At 38.8% G+C, this 24,262-nt stretch overlaps 1 protein-coding gene and 1 pseudogene across 12 annotated transcripts in view; both read right to left on the minus strand.

Annotated features, from left to right (window-relative positions):
* Ptprt (protein tyrosine phosphatase receptor type T) overlaps positions 1-24,262 on the minus strand; it is a 992,204-nt gene that overhangs the window by 303,380 nt on the left and 664,562 nt on the right. The gene's annotated exons all lie outside the window — the stretch shown is intronic.
* Positions 8,082-8,190, minus strand: LOC138805365 (small nucleolar RNA SNORA40; annotated as a pseudogene).

The following is a 24,262-nucleotide window of genomic DNA, read 5'->3' on the forward strand; positions in this document are numbered from 1 at the left end:
ACTTCACAATCCCCTGGTTAGGGATCTCTGAGTCAGCAGGGAACTATGACTCCATTAAAGTCTGTGAGGTCGAGTAAGATGGTTTCTTGAAGTCCCAGGAACTTCACTGGACTCTTCCCAACCATTTGGTTGGAAGCTAAAAGCCTGTTTTAGTGTTCCTACAGCCCATGGAGCAGCCACAGTGGGAGAGTCTGGCAGAGTTACAAGATCTGCACAGCACATGGAGTCCTTGTTGTCCCCATGATTGCATTCTCAGCTATGAAAGTCGACACCTTCACTCTCTTCTCTTTTTTTCTTTTTCTGCAGGTCACAGGGCTTGACTTCAGAGACTGGGCAGTGTCCTTGAGCTTTTTTTGCTCAAGGCTAGCACTCTACCACTTGAGCCACAGCACCACTTCTGGATTTTTGATGGGTTAATTGGATAAAAAGTCTCATGGGCTTTCCTGCTTGGGCTGGCTTTGAACCGCCATCTTTCAGTCTCCTGAGTAGCTAGGATTACAGATAGAAGCCACTGGTGCCTGGCTTAACACACTCACTCTTTGCTTTAAGCTATTTTGAGATAAGATTTCCTGATATTTGTCACAGAGTAAAATGTCATTGATGCATAAGTCCTGATACATTTGATAAAACCCAGCAGACATTGCTAATGAAAACTTTAACTAAAATAGGAGTTGATGGGTGCTACTTCAATATAATGAAGACTTGATAAAATCTTCATTAAACCTCATGTAACAGGATAAATTGTGAAAGCCTTGTCCTTTAAAATCATGAACAAGTCAGGCATGTCAGCCATTGCCACGTGTACTTAATATTGTGTTGGTGGATTAAGCTGATTCTCTTAGTCAAGAAATGAAATACTCAAAAATACTGAAATAGGACTCGGAGGGAAATAAATCTTCCTGCAAATGATGTGACTGAAAACTTAAAAAATTTGGGAGAGTTCTCAAAAAGTCCTGGAATTTGTCTAGAGGTTGTCCCTTTGACTAGACGCAATTTAAATACAGAAAAATCAATACCAATGATCAGAGATAAGAAAAACTCATTTATAACAGACTAAAATAATATGAGAATAAAAAGAAAACACTTGTTAAGAGTGAGATGAATGTATGTGTGTGTATAGAGAGAGATATGCATATATGCAAATAATTAACTTTATTGAAAAATATAAAAGCATGTACTAAGCAAATGAAAGAAACAGCATGTATATAAATGAGAAAGCTCAAGAGTGTAAATAGGTCATTATTTCTGAAACCAGTGCACTCAAAGAAATCCAACTTCATTCAGAATCTTTATGTTTTTAATTCATAAAGTGAATTACCCAGCTATTTTATATGTGGAAGACTGCATGCCTCAGCAAACTAGAAGTAGTAAGAGGCATCATTTCTCTTTGTTAGAATTAGTATAAAGTCCCAATAAATAATACAGCATATCTCTGGTCCAGAAACAAATAATAATTTAGTAGAACAGAACAGAAATTCCAGAATAGAATGAGTATTTATATGAATGTATAGTACGTGGCTAAAGTGGAAGTTTTATCCAGTGAAACACATAAATATATTTTAATATATTTGAAAATTTTTTATTAATATGTAAAGTGATACTTAGTTGATAAAGAAAAAGAACTATTCTGCTAGCAACAAAACTAGGAAATCCAAGGCATAAGAAAAATAATCTCTAAAATAACTGACTTTCTCTTTCCATAGGAAGCTTCAGATTTTTTGTTAAACATATCTTGAATCTTTCATTTATTATGAGAAAATAATTACTGCCTATACACTGAATGACCACAGAATTAAAAATAATGCAGAACAATCTTTCTTGTATTTGAATAATGTGATTAAAAGGGAAAAAAAATGATCTATGTTGACCACCTTTGTCCATCCTGCTGCTAAAACAGATGACTTGAATCTGGGTGGTTTATAAAGATAGCAAAAATGCAATTCCTTACAGTATGGAGGCTGAGGAAGATCAAGGGGCAGCCAGATGGGTTCTGTGTCTAAAGTGGTCTACTTGGTGCTTCCATGCTAGCTCTTCTTGTTTGCCCTCAGTAGGAGTAATGGGCAATGGCTCCCCCACACCTCTTTTATAATCCCAGTCATAAGGTCTCCATCCTCTCCATCCTCATAATACTCTGAAGATCTCACCTCATAACCATCACAGCAACCAATTAGGTTTCATCATATCCATGGGGGAGGGGTACATTCAGATGAGAGCACAGACAGATACATTCAGTCTCAGCACTTGTGTTCTTGAAATTGACTTATTACATTACAATCAACAAGTTACAGAAAAATCCAGAATAATCCCACCTTGGATATTTGTACAGACTGATGTATTAATTTTTTTTTTCCGGTCCTGGGACTTGAACTCTAATGGGCCTGGGTGCTGTGACTGAGTTTCTTTTGCTGAAGGTTAGCGCTCTATCATTTGAGCCACAGGGTCACTTCCAGCCTTTTCTGTGATTAATGGGAGCTAAGAGTCTCATGGATTTTCTTACTCTGGCTGGCTTTGAGCCAACCTTCTGAATAGCTGGGGTTATAGGTGTGAGCCATCAGCGCACAGCTGATGTATTAATTTTTTTTTGCAAATGTGCCAATAGGTTATTAGAAGTTACTTTTTTTTTGAGGGAGGCTCATATTTGAGCAGTGAAGCACCTTCAAATATACTGGGCTGTTTTATTTTCATTTCTGGGCTGTGTTTTATTTTCATTTCTGATTTAGCTTCAGAGAAAATGTGTTAAAGTATAACGAAGAGAACTAAAACAATGCAAACTTGAGTGTTTTTTTTAGCCTTCAGAACAGAGCTTGTTCCTTGGGCCAAATCTAGCCTTTTCTTTATTTTTATGAGCAAAAATTTTGAACTATGACAATATATTTTTTACCTCTTGTCTATAGCCACTGTCATAGTACCTCCACTTGGGTTAAAAGAAAATTTGTTTAATTTAGAAGCACCACCTACTTTGTTCTGCTGACTACCACATAATACATTTAGGAAAGGAAATAAATACCGAGTAACTATTGTGATTCACATATAAACTTAAGAAATGCTGCCAAAATTGCATATTTCATCACATATGGAAAGGATAAAGATAAATTATTTAAGTCATAATTTTGATGAAAGAAAAGAAACACGAAAACTTCTGAGGCAAGCAAAAAGAGGAATGAACAAAAAGTTACAAATGAGGTTAAAAGATACATTTAAAGAACTGAAGGCATGGTTCATGTAGTAGAGTGCCAGGTGTGTGCAAAAAATATATTTAAGATTGTATTTGTCAACAATCAAATGTATTTCCACTTAGATAATAGCATCGAGGAACTAACAACTAGTGAAATCAACAGAAATAAAATGGTCTTCTCTTTCTCTCTCTACTATCCTTTTAATCTTCATTATTAGAGATTGAATTCAGAACCCTAACCACGGTACCACCAGACACTTGAGCAATTTTTCTGGCAGATTCACATAAAATTAAACATTTACTTTGCCTACGATCCAGAAAACTCTATCATATGTACCACTCAGAGAGAAATAAAATAGATCTCTATCAAAGACTTGAACACAAATAATATTCATAGCTGTCTTGTTCCTAGTAAACAAAAGTAGTGGCAACCTAAATTCTACCCATGAAATGATAAGTGAGATATTCATATACTGGAATAATACTCAGCACATAAGAATAACCTACTTATGCATGCAATAACATGGATAATTCGTGAGAGCACTATGCTCCATAAAAGGAATTAGATTACAAAGCTGCATTCAGGGGGATTCTCTTAATATGACATCCGAGAAGGAATAAACTATATGGTTTGTAGGCTCTGGGAAGAAAGAAGAATCAATTGCAAAAGGGCATGTGGGGAATTTGGGGCTTCTAGAAATATTCTTTCTCTTGACTGTGATAGAATCTGTGCAACTGTATACATTTGTCAAAATTTATTAAACTGTCCCCCTAAAGTGATAAATTCTATTATGTATTAGTATAAATTTAAAAAATAATAGAAATTTATGAGAAGGCTAATAATCAGTAACAAAGATAAAATTTTTAAAAGGCACAATACATTTACCCAACCTTATCACTACTCTATTTAAAAGTCTGAGTGAATTTCCAAGAAATCACAAGCTGACACACTTGCCTGAAAGCATATGCAAAGCATAAATATATCAATCATTGTGAAATGAAGTAATATACGTAAGAGCATCCACATGTCTTGAGCTCCTCTCAAAGCACTAGGACACCTGGAAGAACTGTCCGGTGTTTAAGATACAAGTAGTGGAACATTTGCTTAACAAGCACAAAGCCCTCAGATTCAAGGATCCAAGGAATGAAGGACAGATGGATGGAATGAAAGAAGGAAGGAAGGAGAGAAGGAGGGAGGGATAGAGGGAAAGAAGGAAGGAAAGAGATAAAGGGAGGGGGAGAAGGGAGGGGAGGGGAGAAGGAGGGATGGGAAAAAGGGAGGTAAGGAGGGAGAAAAGGAAGGAAGAGAAAAGAGGAAAAGACAGATGAAGGAAGGAAGGAAGGAAGGGAGGGAGGGACGGAGGAAGGAAGGGAGGGAAAAAATTATCCCTACTTCAGTGAAATGGTACTTAGAAAATTAAGTCTTCTTTTAGGAATCCTTTAAAAAGACCAAAAAAAAAAAAAAAAACAACAACCCAACAACAACAATTCTGATTAAGTAAGGCATTACAAAGACCGGCTCAGTGAATCTTTGGCCAAGCTTATTTATGAGCATGAAGGTGAAAAGACTAAATTAAAGCCTAGTGTTGTGGTTCACACTTGTAATCCTGCATTCAGGAGACTGAGGTGGGAGGATGGGAGTTTGAGGCCAGCCTTGCTACAGAGTGCGACCCTGACTGAGAAGCCAAGAGCAACAATTTAAAAAATGTAAATTAAATATTATTGTACTGACCATCCCAAACAGAATTAATCCTACATAGTGATGAGATGAGATATTGTTTTGGACCAGCAAGATGTTTCAGTATCAGAAATTTGCATTCATTCTTCATCATGTTAGACAGTTGAAGAGAAAATCAGCTGATCGTTTCTGGTCTTCGTGTTTCATCTATTTCCCAGACCTCAAGTCTCATCCTTGCTTGGAGGCCTTCACTCTGTGCAGCTCCTCTGGGACAAGGCCTTCTGGGACAGAGTATCTCCTTTGAAATTTTACCTCCCTACCATCTCAACAACCCCAGCCTCCATGTGGGTAGAGACTTCTGCTCACTGCTCACTCTTTTAATAAGCATTTACTGGATGAATACCAGTAAGATACCGAAAAAGCTTTTACAGAAATACAACACCCATTCCTGATTAAAAAAAAGAAAAAGAAAAGACTTGGCAAAATGGAAATAAATGAGTAGTTTTTAACATGATAAAAGGAAAAGCTATCTCACATTCAAATCTTCCTTCTTGCTTCATGTTGAAAGAATCCAAGCATTACCATTAGGTACAGGACAAGAGCAGATGTCCTCTATCCCAGACATAATTGCCAAAGCAATTAAACCAGAGGTTGAAAGAAAAGGCAAGCTTATTGTTTAAAAAAAGGAAATAAAATTGGCTATTGTTTGCAAGTCAGCCTTGGGAATCAACTGAAAAACATATTAGAAAAGAAATGAAAGAATTTAGTAATGTGGCGAGTTATAAAAATTAATATAAAAGCCAATATCTTCACATTGCATAATAAACAGAAAATGTCACGGAAATAATGACCGGTTTAAAATGGAATATGTGAAAAATCTTATCCAAAACGGTCACCATGAAAAAAAAATCGAGGAACAGACTTAACTAGAAATGTAAAATACCTATGCTAATAAAACTATGAAATTCTATTCAGAAATATAAAAGATTTTATGGACTCATAAGAAATTCAATTTTGTAAAGGTATCAATTCTTCCTAAATTAATTCATAAATTTACTGCAGGCACGATATAAATCCAATAGGATTTCTACTGTAACTTCACAAAATTCTCTCACACTTACCTGGAAAAAATAAATATATGACAAGATCCAAAATGTTTTTGGTTAAGAGAAAGGGGAGTAGATGGGTCTTTCAACTATTGGTAATATGCCATAAAATTATAGAAATCAAAATTGTGTGATAATAATGGACAAATGGACCAATAGACAATAGTACAGAGTCCTCATATGGAAAAGAATGCTCCTATTTCAGTGTCAAGAAAGCATGTTCTAGGACACAAAGTCAAAGAGTAAAGGATAATGACACAGATCTAGTAGTTAAGTGGGTGAGGACTGGGTTCAGATCCCAGCTCTTCTTTGCACTACAGTATTTTGAGTAATTCATTTAACCTCTCACATACTGGGTGAACAAGAGTACAATGATCGTAACTTCAGTTTTTTGACATAATTTGAAAAACAGCATTAAAATGCTGGCATAGGGTCTGTCATGTAGACCTATGTATGTTCATCCACATGCGGATACATGCAAAACTTATTTTAATTGTGTGTACAAAAGACATTATATGGCCAACAGGGTTAGGATAATGAGCCAGTTTCTTGGATAAAATGTACAGTGGTAGTGATGTATGCACAAAGATGTCTTCACTATTATTTAGGATTTGCAGTGGTGAATCATTACTAATCTACATCATTAAGTAAAATGAACACACATGAGATGTGTGTACATTGATAGGGAAACCCATTCTCAACACAAAAGACTTTTTGGTATCAGCAAGTGTCAGGTTCCCAGGAGACCACCACTGAGAGGAACCTGCACATGCTTGCGAGGCACAGGCTTCAGCACTGTTCTCTGCTCATGCGCATTGCATTTTTAAAAATTTTTAAATTTTTTTATTGTAAAAATAGTATACAGAGGGGTTACAGTTACATGAGTAAGGTAATGAGTACATTTCCTATTGAGCATTGTTACCTCCTCCCCTTTGTTTTTCCCCTACCATCCCTTCCCTCCTCACCTCCCCAACTCCCCCTTCCCTCTCCCAAGTTGTAAAGTTTATTTTCAACATAGTGTCTTGTACATCTCATTGTTACAATGGGTTAACCTGTATCCTTATTTCAGCATTTTGTTATTTCCCTTCCCCTCCCCAAATTAGAAAAATGTATATACAAGATGTAGGGCACAGACATCCTATATGGTGAAACAGGGGTTATACTGTGGGGAAAGAACATGCAAAAGAAACAAAAAAATATCACATAGTACATTTAAAATACGTTAAAAACAATACCAAGAAATAAAAAACCAAGTTGTGTCCCTACACTCACTGTATTTTTCTTCCCATACCACTGCACAACTTCCGATACACATAAGCATACTTTCAAACAAATCTCATATTTTCATTTTATCGCCTTACTCTTGGGGTATTGTTTGCTTTTTCAGGGGCAGATTGTATTTTCACAAAATTAAAGGTAGAAACATGCTCATCTGATCACAGGATGATTTGAACACCACTGACGCTAATTTAGGATCAATTTGGAGCCTCCCTGAATTATCTGAACTCAGCAATGTACAAAATAAGGTGAGTTGACAGTATATTATGTTGAGTAAAGACAAGCAGATTCTTGGTTCACATGTCTATAAAACAAGGCTGTGGGAAAAAAAAAATAGTTGCCTTCCTGAATCTAAACATTTTATTTTCCTGAAGTGGGTTCAATGTTGACCTCCAGCTAGGTTTTTCCAGCTAGAGCCTGCGGCAATGGCTTTATTTGGATACAGGATCTAGACAGAGATAATCAAGTGAAGAAGTTTAACTCGAGACAATCCCAGAACAGAGTAGGCCCTGAATTCAATGACGAAGGTCCTAATACACAAAGAGAAGACACACCAAGCAGGAGGTGATGTGAAGATGAAGGCAGAGATTGAGTGATCCGTCCATTCACAAAGGAATACCTGAGAAGAAAGTTGGGCACAGACTCTCCCTCACAGCCTCTAGAAGAAACAAGGTCTCCTGACACTTTGATTTGAGCCTTCTAACCTCTAAAATACTAAAAGAATCAATCATTCCTCTTGTGTTTGTTGTTGTAGCTGTTGCTTTTTAGCTTTTACATCAACTTTATTCTCAGAGCCAACCTGTGTGAGTTAATGAACTTCCACATTTCCAACTATTGTAGGAAGCATATTCTTTCTTACATGTACCAAAATCTCATACTCAGCAATGAGTTCTGGGGTACAAAAGAGGATTTACTGTTTGCAACTGTCCTCTTGTTTTTAAGCCACCAGTGCATTGTGATTTTGTTACAGAAGACACACAAAACGAATATGCTCCCCAACCTCGTCAAGTCCCACTGTATACTTTGGAAAATTACCCCTTACGTTAGCATTACTTCACAAGCTCCACTGGACCTCTATTTGCTGCCCCTAAATTAAACAGAATACATTTCTTGTAACCTGGTCCTATGCATAATTCATGACACACTCTGTCTATATCTGCTTTGTCAGCTTTTGCTCCATGGGTTATAAAGATAATGGCATTATCTGTAGTACAGTAACAGTGTCCAATAATAGGGGAATAGGTAAGTAAATTAGAGACTATCAATTTGATGAAATATTACATTGTCATTGAATGAGATGATAAAGACTAGCAATGTGGGGGGGATTGTTTTGACATAATACTAAGTGAAAGAAAGTATGTTATTGGATCATATCTTCAATATAGTAACAGTGAGAAAATGCATCCTCCATATGAGCAAGAACTTTAAACAGCCTTATTTGTTGGATGGTGAGACTATTTCTTCTTTCATGTAGAGTTGTAGCGGGGGGGGGGGGGAAATGAAATGGTCACTGAAAATCCTCCCCAGGGTACTGTAGAAACTAAAGCAAAGGAAAGGACCGCCAAGCCAAGGGCCCTTCCTTAGAAGCTCACCCAAAGGTCATCCTGATGGGGAACTGGAAACTTTATATGAAACTATGGAGTATTTTATTTTTGTATTTCATTTATATTTTGAGGCAAATATTGAGCCCTGACTGACACAGGATGGATAGATGGATGGATGGATGGATTACAGGAAGGTGAGGGAGGAAAACCTGACATTTATTGATTCCTACAGTGTCCTGGGAGTCCCCACCCCCACCGCCAGTGAATAGACCCGGCATTTGTATTCCCATCCTAGTAAAAAATAGAAATGGAATATATATTTTTCTATCATGAACTTAAAATGTGGTGAGTCTGAATGGAAATCTACTGCAGATATAAAACATGCCCTTCATTTCAAGTTTTAGCATGTAAAAAGACTGCATTAATGTTGTATTAATTATATATAAATATACTATTTGGATATAAGTGAAATATATTATTAGAATCAATTTTGTCTAATTATTTTAGTTTGTGTTTTATTGAAGTTACTAGGAATTTTTAGGTTATAAAATGTGGATCACATTTCTTAATTGGAAGATGCTTGTCAAAGTGGTAGAACTGGAAATTATAGGACTCTGCCTTAGATCTGACCTCAAAGCTCCAAAACTGACCATGTTCTTTTCTGCCCCCACAATGAAAACTGCAAGTTAATAAAACAGACCAGAAGCTGTGAGCCGGTGGCTCACACCTGTAATCCTAGCTACTCAGGAGGCGGAGATCTGAGGATCACGGTTCAAAGCCAGCCCAGGCACGAAAGTCCATGAGACTCTTATCTCCAATAAACTACTCAGAAAACCAGAAATGGCGCTGTGGCTCAAGTGGTAGAGTGCTCGCCTTGAGTTGAAGAGCTGAGGGACAGTACCCAAATCCAGAGTTCAAGCCCTATGACCAACAACCACCAACGACAACAACAAAAAGACCAGAAACAAAACAAATGCTTAGTAAATACACTCAAAATATTAACTCAGTATTGTATCATTAATATGCAGTTAGTAGCTGATAAATGAAAGACCAGAGGAATTTGGTCCTCAGCTTGCCCTCATAATCAATGTCTGAATCACCTGGAATGGAGCAATGCAAATCACCTGGGTGAGGCCAAGGCATTCCCAGGCTCTCAGAGGCATACTGTGCAGAGGGTTTCTGCTACCACCTAGATAGGTGCTTTCAGCTAGAAATACCTGCCAGGAAGTGTCTAGAAATCTCCATCATAGCACATATTCAGCCCTTTCCATGGGAGAGGTGGTTATGGCTGAAAGACACCTCAGTCTCCTTCAGACAGAAACCTTTGTGTGTCTGACCTCTTGGATCAGAGTTGAGGTGATGGTGTGTAATATCCAAGAGGGCAGTATAACCCAGAAGAACATCAAGGATCATGTCCTTTGGCATCACAAACATAATCCTGGAAATTTACCCAAAGGAAGAAAACAAACACTTGTAGAGGCTAGCAAAGATGCAGCCAAAAGAGGACCCTAATACACTGTTGATGGGAATACAAAAAGCACTATGGAGTTTCCTCAGAAAAATGAAACACAGAAGTACCCTATGATCCAGCAATTCTACTTCAGGACATTTATCCAAAAGACCATAAACCAGGTTACAGTGGGCCACTGCACAACCATATTCATTGCAACACTATTCACTGTAAGGTATGGAGTCAGATGCCCCTCAGTGGATGAATGGGTAAGAATATGTGGTATAAATACACAATGGAATTTTACTCATCTATTAGAAAGAATGATATTGTGACATTTGTAAAGAAATAGAAAGACTTGGAAATATTAAGCGAAGTAAGTCAGGCCCAGAAAGGCAAAAATTGTATGTTTTTCTCATATGTGGAAGCTAGAATTAGCTTACAGACTATTAAGTAAATATATTGAGTGGTATGAAAGTGTATCCAAATGAATTAACTGCAATATGGAAGAGTCAAGGGAGAACTCAAATAGTATAATTCCTTAGAAAGGCAAAGTGAAAGTTCAACAAAATTGAACATCAGAAAGGTACTTGAAAAGGGTGAAAGAGAGTCAAAGGGAAGGGGACAGGACAATAAAGTGGAGAAGGGGGAAATATAATCAAGAATGTATATCTTACAAAATTAAGAAAGTGAGCCAGGTGCTGGTGGCTCATACTTGTAATCCTAACTACTCAGGAGGCTGAGATCTGAGGATCACAGTTCGAAGACAGCCCAGGGAGGAAAGTCTGTGAGACTCTTATCTCCAATTAACAACCTAAAACCCAGAAGTGAAGCTTTGGCTCAAAGTAGAAGAGCACTAGCTCAGGGACAGCATCAGGCCCTGAGTTCAAGCCTCATGGCTGACAAAATAAAAATGAGGGAAGGGATGGGTTGGAAGAGGTGGGTGACACTGATCAAGATGCACAGTATTGATAAACTGCAACTCCTCTGTACAACTACTTAAAGATTATAATAAAAAAAAGACAATTAAAAGATGAGATGAAAGGAAAATTCATGGAGATTCCATGCAAGTCTCATTTACAACAGAGAAATATTGGAGGCCATGTGAATGTCACAGGGAATGGCTAAATAAATTGTGGTAGTGCACTAGATGGGACATTATGTGGTCATTAAAAGGCTCATAATATGACTGTGGTAAAATTTAAGTGAAGATGAGCATTTAAAATGATAAAGATGCAATAATTATAACTATATAAAAATTTCATATGCACACAGAGAGGGACTAGAAGGCTACATGATGAGAGAAAAAAAAAAACACTTCAGTTCCAAGAAAGTGAAATTGTTTTTGTTTCCTGGTACTGTTATTGTATTTTATCAATGTAAACAACTAACATCTTGAAATTAAAGTGTGTGCTGAACTTCAGCTGAACAACCCCCTGTAGAATGGGGTCCATTTGTCACCAGCTAAGCCAGTGTTAGCTCGTTGTGAGGGGATGGTGACCAAAGGTTAGCTATCAAGATGCAGATGGGGCCAATCTGGGAAAGCTTTGTTATTTTGTCGCTGAAAACACTTTTGAGCTGCTGTGATTTTGTACACTTCGGCCTTTCCAAACATCAACAAAGAAAGCTTTGCTTTCCTCTGCTGGAATCTAGTGTCACAGGTGTCACTTTCGGAGCAAAGTCATCCTCTTTGTTTACTGGCAGAAAACTTAACAAAGCCAGGATGGCAGCCTTCAAGGTCACACCAAGGGCACTGCCATCCCTGAGACTCCTCTGGGTTAGGATATAAGATTCCCACCAATGGATTCCTGAGCCCTGGGCAGAAAACAACACGGTGGGTGATTAATAGCCTCTACCTACTTCTTACTCTGGAGCTGAGTGATAATTATCTGATGGAATTTATAGAAGAGCAAAGGGAGATGTTGTTTTGTATCTCTAAAGCTAAAACAGTGAGCAAGATAACCTGCTCCACAGTGAATTTGGGGATGGTGTGCTTATTTATACTTGCAGTGGAAGGTGGTGAGGTTAGCTCATATCTGTGGAAGCTGTTACTATGGGAATGAATGTGACAGACAGATTACACCAAGTGCAGTACCCTGGGTTCCTTGTAGCCATGGACATATTATTTCTCTAGGTGCAGACTTCTAGAAAGAAGTTCTTAGGAACATTTGGCTTCCCCAAATGAGAATTTAGGAGGGCATTAGAATGGCACCCAGAAAATTTACAGGGAGACGGTTTCAGGCAGAACCCTAAAGACAGGTGACAGGTACATGTCTTTGGTGCATGTATGGAAGAGGGTGGCTTTGGGCAGACAGACAAGGATGTGAAGAGAACATGGACAAGGAACACAAGATGCACTTTCTATGTTTCTTTCCATACTTCTTTGACATTAAGATTACTGCTATAGGGAAGGAAGAGAGGCCAAATAACATCATACAAACGTCAAACATCCACTGAGCATTTTCTATACACTAAAGCTAGTTTAAATGATGGGGAAACATTTCTAAAAGATAAGTCTTTATCGTGATTTGAAGTCTAGCTTAACACACAATACACAGATATACACAGACATACACATAAACACACATCACTATAATAGAAGCCAACCTCTATAATGGCAAATATACTGCAGAACAAATGCATGATAGAATAAAGAGATTGAAGACATTAAGAGGAAATCTTTAAAAGAGATGGAGATCATCTTACCTTTTGCTTTTATGCATTAAATTGTTTCAGATTCCACATATAAGTGTGATCATGATGTATTTGTCTTTCCCGATTGGACTTACTAAATGTTGCATAATTCCTTCTAGGCTGAGCTGGGGCAATGGGGAGATGTTGGGTATCAATTATATGGGATAAGTAATTTCTGGAGATTTAATGTATTGCATGTTGATCATCGTTAATAGTACTATATTACATACTTGAAATTTCCTAAGACAGTTGCTCTAGGGGTTTTGCCACATACATGAAAATCATAAAATTGTAAAGAGATAGATAGGTTAATTAACTTGGCAGGAACAGCAACTTTACAATGTAGATGTACACCAAAACATCAAGTTGTTTGCTTTAAATAAAAGTGTATGTGTGTGTGTGTGTGTGTGTGTGTGTGTGTGTGTGTGTGTGTGTGTGTGTGTACACTGGGTTTTGGAGAGCCAGCCCTTGCTTGACCTTCCATTCTACTGCTTGAGCCATGCCTCTAGGCCTGCTTTTTGCTGGTTATTTTGAAGATGGGGTCTAGTAAACTTTTCTGCTCAGCCTGGTCTCCAACCACAATCCTGTGAATCTCAGCTTGCTCAAGAGCTAGGATTCTAGGCATGAGCTACAAATGTTGGGCAATAGATACAGAGTTTAATTTTCAAGTGCATTCCAAGAGCTTTCCTTTAAGTGTTCCTCAAACTTAAAAACTTATAAGCCTCTGTCTTAGTCAGTTAGGGATACTGTTGGAAAAAAGAAAGAAATTCTTCTTTGTGTAATTACAAACCTCCCTTTGTACAATTACTGCATGTTAATAAAAAATAAAATAAAATTGAGATTTCACCTTGAAAACGAACACTACCAGAGACTTCAGCTTTTTTTTTTTTTTTTTTTTTTTTTTTAACAAACCACAGAAAGGTACTGCTCACATACTGGAGATTGGAAAGTCCAAGATCAAGGTTCCAATAGATTCTAGGCCGACTGAGGCTCTCTTCCTCACAGATGGGGCCTTCTCTCTGGGCTGCCATGTGACGCAAGGTGTGAACTAGGTTCCTCAGGCTTCTTTGATAAGGGATCTAATCTCATTCCCATGGGTGTGGCTCAACCAATCCTTAATCTCTGTATCACCTTCCCAAGACCCTGACTCTAGCTGCTAGCTTTCACCATACAAACCTTGGCAAAAATTCAAGCCCAATACAAACATGGCAAAATTCAAACCGCCAATCCACAGCCAACTCCAATCTTAAATGCATGCTTCCCCTTTGAGAAAAAATGCCTTGAACATCATCTGCAACCAGTCTCTCCACTCCGATGGAGCTAGCCCATCAAACACAATCACTGCAGCCTCCAGTTAGAGAAGGAGTCATTTGTGTGGTCCAGGACACTTTTTCTTTCTTTTCTTTTTATTCTTGCTTTTAAACTACAGACTTATTGAAAATGAGAAACTTCATGAGCTGCTCTGGTTGCTGTTCACAGGGAGCCTCCCCCATTTTTATAATACTGTGCAGAGGTGGGAGAAGGATTTTCTTTCTCAAAATTGACTTGGAACGGGGAAATTTCTTTCTTCCAGTAATGAAAAATATTACTCCAATTTGCCTACTGCAATTTTCTTGGATGTTGACAAAGCCTGACAGTGAACATTTGTGTCAGAAATTTATGTCAGAACCCTCCAAAGCCATCAGGTCAAGTGCATGAAAAAGAGAGGCAGGCTTTGCCTACCTATATTCAGCCAAGACAAGCTCAGGTACAAGAGATTTGCAAATGAACCATGATGCCTTATCTATCCATGGCACGCAGACTCCCTCAATCCGGCCCTACCTGCTTTCTCCTACCCACCAGCCCCTGTGCATGTAATACTGACTGACAGAACATCTCTCCTGAAGGATCTGACAACTCTATCTGGAAGACCCAATGTGCTCTGGACGAGGACTCACAGGCCAAGGTTGATTCCAGACTTGTTTAATTTCATGTTTGTGTGTATGTATGTGTATACTGTGTGTAGTACTTGGGTTTGAACTCACAGCCTGGTGCTCTCACATGGATTTTTCACTCAACACTAGCAGTCTACCATTTGAACCACATCTGCACTTCCAGATTTTTGCTGAAGAATAAAGGTCTTAGGTATTTTTTTTCCTTCCTGGGCTAGCTTTGAACCTCAATCTTTAGATCTCAGCTTCTTGAGTGGCTGAACTTACAGGCATAAGCTATCAGCGTCTAGCAATTCTATCTCTGTCTCTCTCTTTGCTCTGTCTCTGTCTCTCTGTCTCTCTGTCTCTTAAAACCTCAGTATATCTCCTTCACCCCTCATTTGCAAGCTCACGGTTACCCAAATTGGGTGGCTAGATGGTGAATTGAAGTTCAGATCAATTTCGTGATTATTTATTGAGCACTTTTGGAGAAATCATATGGCTTTGTAATCAAATGGATAGGAATCTCAGATTTGTTTACTATTCCTGTGATCTTCGGAGAGTTACTTCCTCTCTCTAAGCAACAATGGTAAATGGGGATGATAATCTTTACCTTGAAGAATTAGAAGGCTTAAAAATAAAGTACATACCAAGGACCTGTGGCTCACATCTGTAATCTTAGTTACTCAAGGGTCAGAGATCTGAGGATCGCAGTTCAGTTCAAAGCCATCCTAGGCAGGATAGTCTGTGAGACTCTCATCTCCAATTAATCACCAGAAAACCAGAAGTGGGGCTGTGGCTCAAAGTGGTGGAGTGCTAGCCTTGAGCAAAAGAGCTCATGCCCTGAGTTCAAGCCCCAGGATCTACCAAAATAAAGTATTCAATGATAAACACACAGAGTAGTATTTGGTAATAGTAATGAGGTCTCAAGGGAGTCTTAGCAGGAAACTGTCCAAAGAAATCAAGGAGAGCTGAAGCAAAGCAATATTTACAATGTTACAGTCCAGGCTAGGGAGACATGGCAGGTTGTAGTGGGACAGGAGATTTAGGAAGGAAGGGTTCAGCAGATCCCAGAATCTGGAAGATCATCTTGAGAAGTACTGTGACCTCTCAAGAGGGGTGTAGCTATAGTAGTAAAGATTCGCTGCCCATTTCTGCAGGACAATCCTTCACCTGCAAGTCAGAAGTGCTGAGATTAAACTCTTATGCCGGAAAACAGGAGGAGAGAAAGGACATAATCACAACTGCTCTCATGGATGCTACCACACGCAGGTCCTGGGTCCCAACACTGGACACCATGTGTGCATGGAAGTCTAGAATTCTGATCTGTAGCTACACTTACGCATAAAGGATCATGTGAAAAGTATAATACATGCTATTATGAAACAAGTGAGAAGCCCTAATCTAGCTGATGGAAAGAGACAAACATACCTTTGAATGGATCCTACAGCATGGTACTAAAGAGGAAAGAAAATAGGCATGAGAAAGAACATTCTAGATAAAGGCACTAAGAGAGCCCAGAAGTGTGCTTTGGTTGTGCTATAAGCCTGTGGATTTGGGAGTAGAATGTGCAGTCAGAAGATAGCACTGGGAAAGCCAACAAGGGTTGGGTGATTCATCAGGGAATTGTCAGTCATATTAAAAAGCAGATGATCGAGATCTTAGCCCGAGAGCCACAACTCTCTGGTTGGATTGTTTTATCTTCTTGGTGCTGGTCTTGGGGCATGAACTCAGGGACTGGGTTCTGTCCCTTAGCTTTTTCATTCAAGGCTGATACTCTGCCATTTGAGCCATAGTTCCACTTCTTGCTTTTAGGGTGCTTAATTGGAGGTAACAATCTCATAGATTTTCCTGCCTGGGGCTAACCTTTTTTTTTTTTTTCAAAATTTTTATTGTGATTAAGTGGTTACATAATTTCCCAAATTTCACAGTGTTGCTCAGTTAAAGTCACGAACACATTCTAACTTTCCTAGAGCAAATTGTCTATCACGGTCTATAACATTTATGAGTTCTATGAGCTTTGTGATAGTTATTTCTTCCACATTGGGTGGTATGTACATTTCTTTTGTTTTGCATAGCATCAGTTGTTTCCTCTTTCCCACTTGTTCCCTCCCTCCCATCACTGCCATTAAGTTGCTTAGTTCATTTTGGTCAATGTCCAGTGCAGCTGATGGGTCCCGCTGTTGTGTTTTTCCCTGATTCCCTCTAATTCTATGTCGTCTTCCTGGTTTCCCTCTAGTGTACACATATATACCATACATGTGATCAGCAGCATGGGGTTATTTAGTAGTTATTCAACCAGATGAGTGGAAGTCCTTTGTTTCTTAAGTCCTGTTAATTTTGTCGTATCACCTAACATTTTGGATTTAACATCCACTTATCAGGGAGACCATGTACTGTTTGTCTCTTTGCTCTTGGCTTACCTCACTCAACATGATTTCTTCTAGCTCCATCCATTTCCCTGCAAATGCCATTATTTTGTCATTTCTAATGGCTGCATAATATTCCATATTTTTGGATCCATTCATCTGTGGTGGGACATCTGGGTTGTTTCCATATCCTGGTTATTGTGAACAGTGCTGCAATAAACATGGAGGTGCATGTGTCCTTGTATACTGGTTCCTGTTGTTCAGGATAGATACCTAGAAGTGGTAGACTGGGTCATAAGGGAGGTCAATATTTAGCTTTCTGAGGACCCTCCAGACTGCTTTCCAAAGTGGTTGTATAAGTGTACATTCCCATCAGCAGTGTAATAGGGTTCCTCTTTCTCTGCATCGCCTCCAGCATTTGTCATTGCTGACTTGAGGATGTGGGACATTCTGACTGGGGTAAGGTGGCATCTCAGGGTTGTCTTTAGTTGCATTTCCTTTACAACCAGGGATGGTGAACATGTCCATATGTGTTTCTTTGCCATTTTTATCTCTTCATCTGAGAAGTCTCTCTTTAGTTCCCTTGCCCATTTAGTAATTGGTTTGTTAGGTTTGGGAGGGATTAGTTTCTTGATTTCCTATATATACTGGATATTAACCCCTTGTCTGATATATTGCTGATAAATAGATTTTCCCAGTTAGTTGATTGTTTTTCTAGCTTGGTTGCTATAACTTTAGCTGTGCAGAAGCTTTTTATTTTAAGGTAGTCCCATTTGTCAAGTCTCTCTCCAATTTGTTGTGACCCTGGGACTCTGTTCAGGAAGTTCCTTACTGTGTCTATAAGTTCAAGCGTCTCTCCTACTCTGTCCTGCAGTAGTTTCAGAGATTCAGGTTTAATGTTAAGGTCTTTAATCCATTTTGAGTTGATGTTGGTGCATGGCGATAGGCTGGGGTCCACTTTTAGTCTTCTACATATGGCTACCCAGTTTTTCCAGCACTAGTGGTTGAAGAGGCTGTGTTTCTTCCATTGTATGTCTTTGGCTCCTTTGTCAAATATCAGCTGACTGTAGGCATGTGTATTTATTTTTCTATTCCACTGGTCTTCAGGTCTGTTTTTGTGCCAATACCATGCTGTCTTTGTTATTATGGCTCTATAGTAGAGTTTGAAGTTCGGCATGGATATCCCTTCTGTGTTGTCTTTATTCCCTAAAATTGTTTTGTCTATTCTAGGTCTTTTGTTGTTCTATATGAATTTTTGGACTGTTTTCTGTATTTCAGAGATGTATGTCATTGGGATTTTAATAGGAATTGCATTGAATCTATATATTAATTTTGGCAATACTGCCATTTTCACTATATTAAGTCTGCCTATCCAAGAGCATGGTAGGTCTTTCCATTTCCTAGTGTCTTCTTTAATTTCTTTCTTTAACTTTTTATAGTTTTCATTAAATAGTTATTTTACATCTATGGTTAGGTTAATTCCTAAATATTTTATTTTGGGGAGGTTATTGTGAATGGGGTTGCTTCCTTTATTTTCCTCTCTGTTTGTACATTGTCAGTGTACAGGAAGGCGACTGATTTTTGTGGGTTGATTTTGTATCCTGCTACTTTGCCTAAGTGATTTATGATTTCTAAGAGTTTGGCGATGGAATTTTTGGGATCGTGAAGGTATAGTATCATGTCATCTGCAAAAAGGGATAGTTTAACTTCTTCTTTCCCTTGGGGCTAGCTTGGAGACATGATCCTCAGATCTCAGCCTCCTGATTAGCTAGGATGACAAGCCTGAGCCACGGGTGCCCAGCTCCCATGATTGATTATAAGCAGTAGAGTGATGGTATGATCCGTATCCTAGCAAAATGATTTTTCTCACCATAGGGAAGGAGATATTGGTTGTTATTGTCCTGACACAGAAGGGTCATCAAGGAAGATGGGTGGGAGAAGTCTGAAGTAGAAAGGCCATTGTTCAGGGAAACACATGGCTGTGAAACAGGCCTTGAGCAAAAGTTCCATGTAGGATAGAAAATCTTGGCGAGAAGATATTTAGCGCTGCACTTGCCAGTGTGTAATGTCCATCCTTAGGATCTGGTAACGTCCCAGACCAGGACTTGGGCATGATCCATGAGCCCCCAGGTAAGGCTGATAGGAACACTCCCAGTGGTCCAGTCTTTGAAGCCAACTGCTTCTTTCTTTTCTTGCTTTTCTTTTGTTCTTTTTTTTTTTTTTGTAGGTCATGGGGCTTGAACTAGGGGACTGGGCATTGTCCCTGAGCTTTTCACTCAAGGCTGGTGCTCTACCACTTTGAGCCACAGGAGACTTCCAGTTCTCTAGTGATTAATTGGAGATAAGGGTCTTATGGGCTTTACTGCCAGAGCTAGCTTGGAACCTTGATCCTCACTCAGATCTCAGTCTCCTGAATTGCTTGGATCATAGGCACCAATAAGCCACTAATGCCTAGCAACCTTATAGATGAATTACTTGAGGCCAAACAAGGACCTGCTTGGTGATGTCTGGTGTATAATAACTTGGTGGCAGATAGTATAGAAATTGGATTCTCCAATACAGAGTTCTGTAGGAGCTCCCAAGCCCCTCTGAGAGATTATCTGGGGACAGGCTCTCTACTTGCTACTTAAGGGCAAAGGGGAGAAAGAGGCAACAGTGGCTGATGAGGTACAAGTGTTAGCAGCACGTCCTAGGAGAGTGCAAATGGATCTGCCAACATGTGTGACAAGCTCTTCACGCATCAGCCTGCTCCGAGGGCATCATGAAAGCTGACATAAATCTCTGGTGGGCTGCCAAAGGCCTGCTTCCAAGACTTGGTGATTGGCATAAAAACTCAACACAAGACTATAAAACACATGCTCACAAGGGTGTGATCCATTTGGAGAGCAATTCTGCAATATGTAACAAGAGTAACAAGAGTATTCATTCCATTCAACCTTCTGATTTTGTGGGGGTGAGGGAGGGGGTCTGATATAGAAACTATACTGCACAAAAGGCAAAGAAAGCCAGAGAAGACACTGAAAGAATATTGCCAGCTATGACTTCAGCATAACTAACGTGTGTGTGTGTGTGTGTGTGTGTGTGTGTGTGTGTGTGTGTGTGCCAGCATTAGAGCTTGAACTCAGGCCCTTACACTCTCAGTCAGCTTTATCTGCTCAAGGCTAGTGCCCTACCACTTGAGCCACAGCTCTACTTCCAACTTTTGCTGAAGATAGGAGTCTCCCTAACTTTTCTTCCTGGACTGGATTCAAACTATGATCGCTGGATCTTAGCCTCCTGAGTAGCTCAGATTACAGGCCTGAGTTACCAGTACCCATAGTAGTTTTCCACTATGGACTTGAATATTACTTTGCTTCCATGTGATTTTTAAAAATGAAACCAAGGTGACTGTTGGGAGAGATGGGAAAAAATGATGGAAGGGGTGACTTACAAACTGACATGGTGAATTGAAACCTTTCTGTACAACAACTTGAAGATAATCAATGTTAAAATAAATAAAGTGAAAATAAAAATGAAACCAGTAAGTTAATTTCTAAGACTTCATTTGCCCCCAAGTCCCCATTTAGGCAATGTCAGAAACAGGTCAATTAGATCTGAAGGGTCATGTTCTTTCCATGATGACAGGATGTAACCATTAGCTTGAGGTTCATTACAGTATTAGCAGAAATACGGGGAAACAATAGAGGAGTAGAAAACTAAATTAGGGAATATATACTCAATGGACAATTATGCAGTCATTAAAAAAGATAAGCGGTTTCCATGGTGCTTTAAAGGCATCGTGATTATGACAAAATGCTTAATGAAAAATCACAATAGCAAATTTTATGTAATTATGGTTAAGTAAAAAAGTATGCATATTAATAAAGATGAATACAAGGCAAAATAATTGTTGTGCTAAGGGAGGAGATTACAGGTGATTTCTTTTCTCTGCTAACTAAATCTTCTATAATAAAGTGATAAAAATTGGCTGGAAAAGGCTAAGATCACAGAATGTCGGTGGGAAGAGAGCTGATTGTATATACTAGATTTTTTTTCCCCAAAGTTGTATTGGGGCTTGAGCTCAGAGCCCATATAGTCTCTTAGCTTTTATGCTCAAGGCTGTTTTTCTATCCCTTGAGCCACAGATCCACTATTGGCTTTTTGCTGGTTGATTCAAGGTAAGAATCTCTCAGATTTGTTTGTCTGGGCTGACTTTGAACTGCAATCCTCAGATCTCAGCGCCTTTAGTAGTTAGGATTGTACTAGATTCTTAATGAATATTCTTCTACAGTCCTGAGATATCTATACACGCTCCTTCCTTGGGAGCTCTGCTTTTCAGTCATAAATATCTTCTAGATGCTTGTTCTAGGGTGGACTTTCCTGCCTCTGGCTGTTTCTCAGGCAAGACCCTCTGGTTCTGGCCCCTTCTTCCAAGATAGGTAAGCTTCATTAATCATCAACGGACCTCCAGATTCCCAGAGATTACACTGATGGGAAAGGACAAAGAAGGATGCAAGCACCACAGATGACAATCCATCTGATGCTGGGAATAAAGGGCTAGTATCCTGGTGCTTGGTTCATGGGACCAGTTCCCAAAGGCAGAATGCTTCTGGTTAAGAGACAAAACAGCTATGAGATAAGGTACTTGTTACAGCCTGTCTCAGTTTCTACCTTCCTGACACAGCCTTCTTCCACAGCCTCAATCCACGCCCTACCTAAAACAAAGGGCAAAACTAGAAGAGTCTTGATAAACTGTATCTAGCACTTCCTGGGAGACCCTAGAAGGAAAGCTGCTTGTATGGGGGTTTGGCATGTTCTCTGCACTTCCTCACACAGGCCAGGTCTTACTGCAAACAGGCTGATCCTCAGGAAGCAGAGCCTGCTGCCTAGTTTAATTACAACAGGTTGGTGTCCCTCACTTGCTAGGTTAAGTCTGGTCATGAGATGCCAGTGACTCTGTTCCTGACAAATTTGGACTCTGTTTCTATCTACCCTCATTGGACACCCAGTGCACCATGAAAATACAAAATTTTCCAGAACCTCCAATCAGATGCTTCAACTTCCTGTTGGCCCACAATTGTGACATCTCTGCAGATATTATATCCCAGTCCACTACAATTATAATGTTGAGAAGGACATGGAATTTAAGTGAATTCAGAGTGGGGGAAAAATGATCTACACACAATTATAAGAACAGATTTTGTAGGGGCAGACCAAAAAATGTGGAACTTTACCTACCCCTGTGTCAGTGTTCTGAAACCAGACTAGAGATGTTCTGAACCAGATCCACAGGGCATGTGAGCTTCATTCAGATGGAAAGAACCACCTGGAGTGCCATAAAGGGATGGTGAAGATTCTGAGGCAAGGTCAAAGTTCAAAAGACTCCTCTGCCCTGACTGATGATTGATGTCTACATAGTAATTGTATTAGGGGAGAAGAAAGGCACACACATGCTCTTCTAGACCCATCTCCCTCCTTTAGGAAATCAACAAATTGAAACTTACACTAGAAAACAAGGAGAAAACTCTGACCACTACTTCTAACCTTGGGTTTATAGATTTCCATCCACATTTGTACACATTGTTCTACTCTCTTCCCTCGGATCCATTTCTATTGAACAGAAAGCGCTATTATTTTGAGCATAGCTCCTCAATCAATGGAAGGCATGTGAATGTCTCTGCTTGCGGCTGACAAATCTATTGAGAGAGTAAAGAAAGGCAGGAGTTCAAACTCCCCTTGCCAGCTGTTTGAAAAGATTCAGTTCATTCTAGGTTCCCCCCCAATTCTGTCTTACATTCTACAAAGATCAATCAACACCCCCTGAAATAAAGTGATTACAAAGTAAAGTATAGTCTATGTGTTCAGAGGACCAGAGAAGCCATTAAATGGAAGCCATTAAATTCGCTAAGTGAATGATATAGAAATGGAAATATGTTGGACATTGTGAAAAGGGAAAAAATGTGATTATAATCATGCCTACTATTTTTCAAATGCCTAAGGTCATTTGCAAATGGGTGATGCATGATGGAATGGGGACAGGATTGTTTTCTGCTCTCTTTCCCCCCAGTACTATGTGATGTTGGTTTAAGGGCACTAACACTAACAAATGAAACACCATATATATATAATATAATATATATATATATATATATATATATAACATATATATATAAAATCCAAAGCAATTATACAGAATAGGTACTTAGATATTTTATTGGTGTCATTGCCTTAACCTTGACTCCACTTTGGAATATAGCTTTATTCTTTTCTTATTAGTGTTATATGTGGACAGTGTATTTTAATGAAATTCACCCTCAATTATACTCTTACCCTCTTTTCCCTTTCCCCCTTTATTTAGAGGGTTAGATTCAGTTTGCTATCTTTCTATCTCTGTTTCTATCTCTCCATCTCTGTTTCTATTTTTCTCTCTCTTTTATATATGAAGTATATATAAAATATTGCTATCATGTTCACTCCCAGTATCCTCTTTCCCTGTTCCACATTCTCCTGATTATTATTATTATTATTATTATTATTATTATTATTATTATTATTATTGTTATTATTATTATTTTCACTTCTCCAGATTCTGCATCTGAGAGAAAACCTATAGAATTTTTCAACTTGACTTTTCTTGTTGAACATTATGATCTCTAGATTCACTCACTTTCCTGTAAATAACAATCTCATTTTCCTTTACAGCTGAACTATACTCCATTGTGTGTGTATATAGGTAGATACATAGGTAGATAGATAGATATAGATTGCCACATTTTCTCTATCAATTCCTCAGAATAAAGCTTTGTGTGTTAGAAACGAAGTAAAGAAAAAAACCTTTAGTTTCATTTGCAAACGAATACCAACTGAGTATCTACTTCGTGCCAGTTACTGTTCTAGGCATGTGAGATAGAGTTGCAAACACAGCTCACTAAATGTGAGGCATTTTTGGTTAAGCAGTTAGATTCTGAGGCAAATGTAAATTCATTCATCATTTGAAACTCGTGTTGTCTATTAGAGAGCATGAGACAGAATTTTCTATGATTTCATTTGATCTCATCTGGTTGTGTCTGTGGACTAGC

The sequence above is a fragment of the Dipodomys merriami genome, unplaced genomic scaffold (genome assembly GCF_024711535.1).
Source record: "Dipodomys merriami isolate MVZ:Mamm:240054 unplaced genomic scaffold, mDipMer1.0.p SCAF_39, whole genome shotgun sequence".
In the NCBI taxonomy this organism is placed as follows: domain Eukaryota; kingdom Metazoa; phylum Chordata; class Mammalia; order Rodentia; family Heteromyidae; genus Dipodomys; species Dipodomys merriami.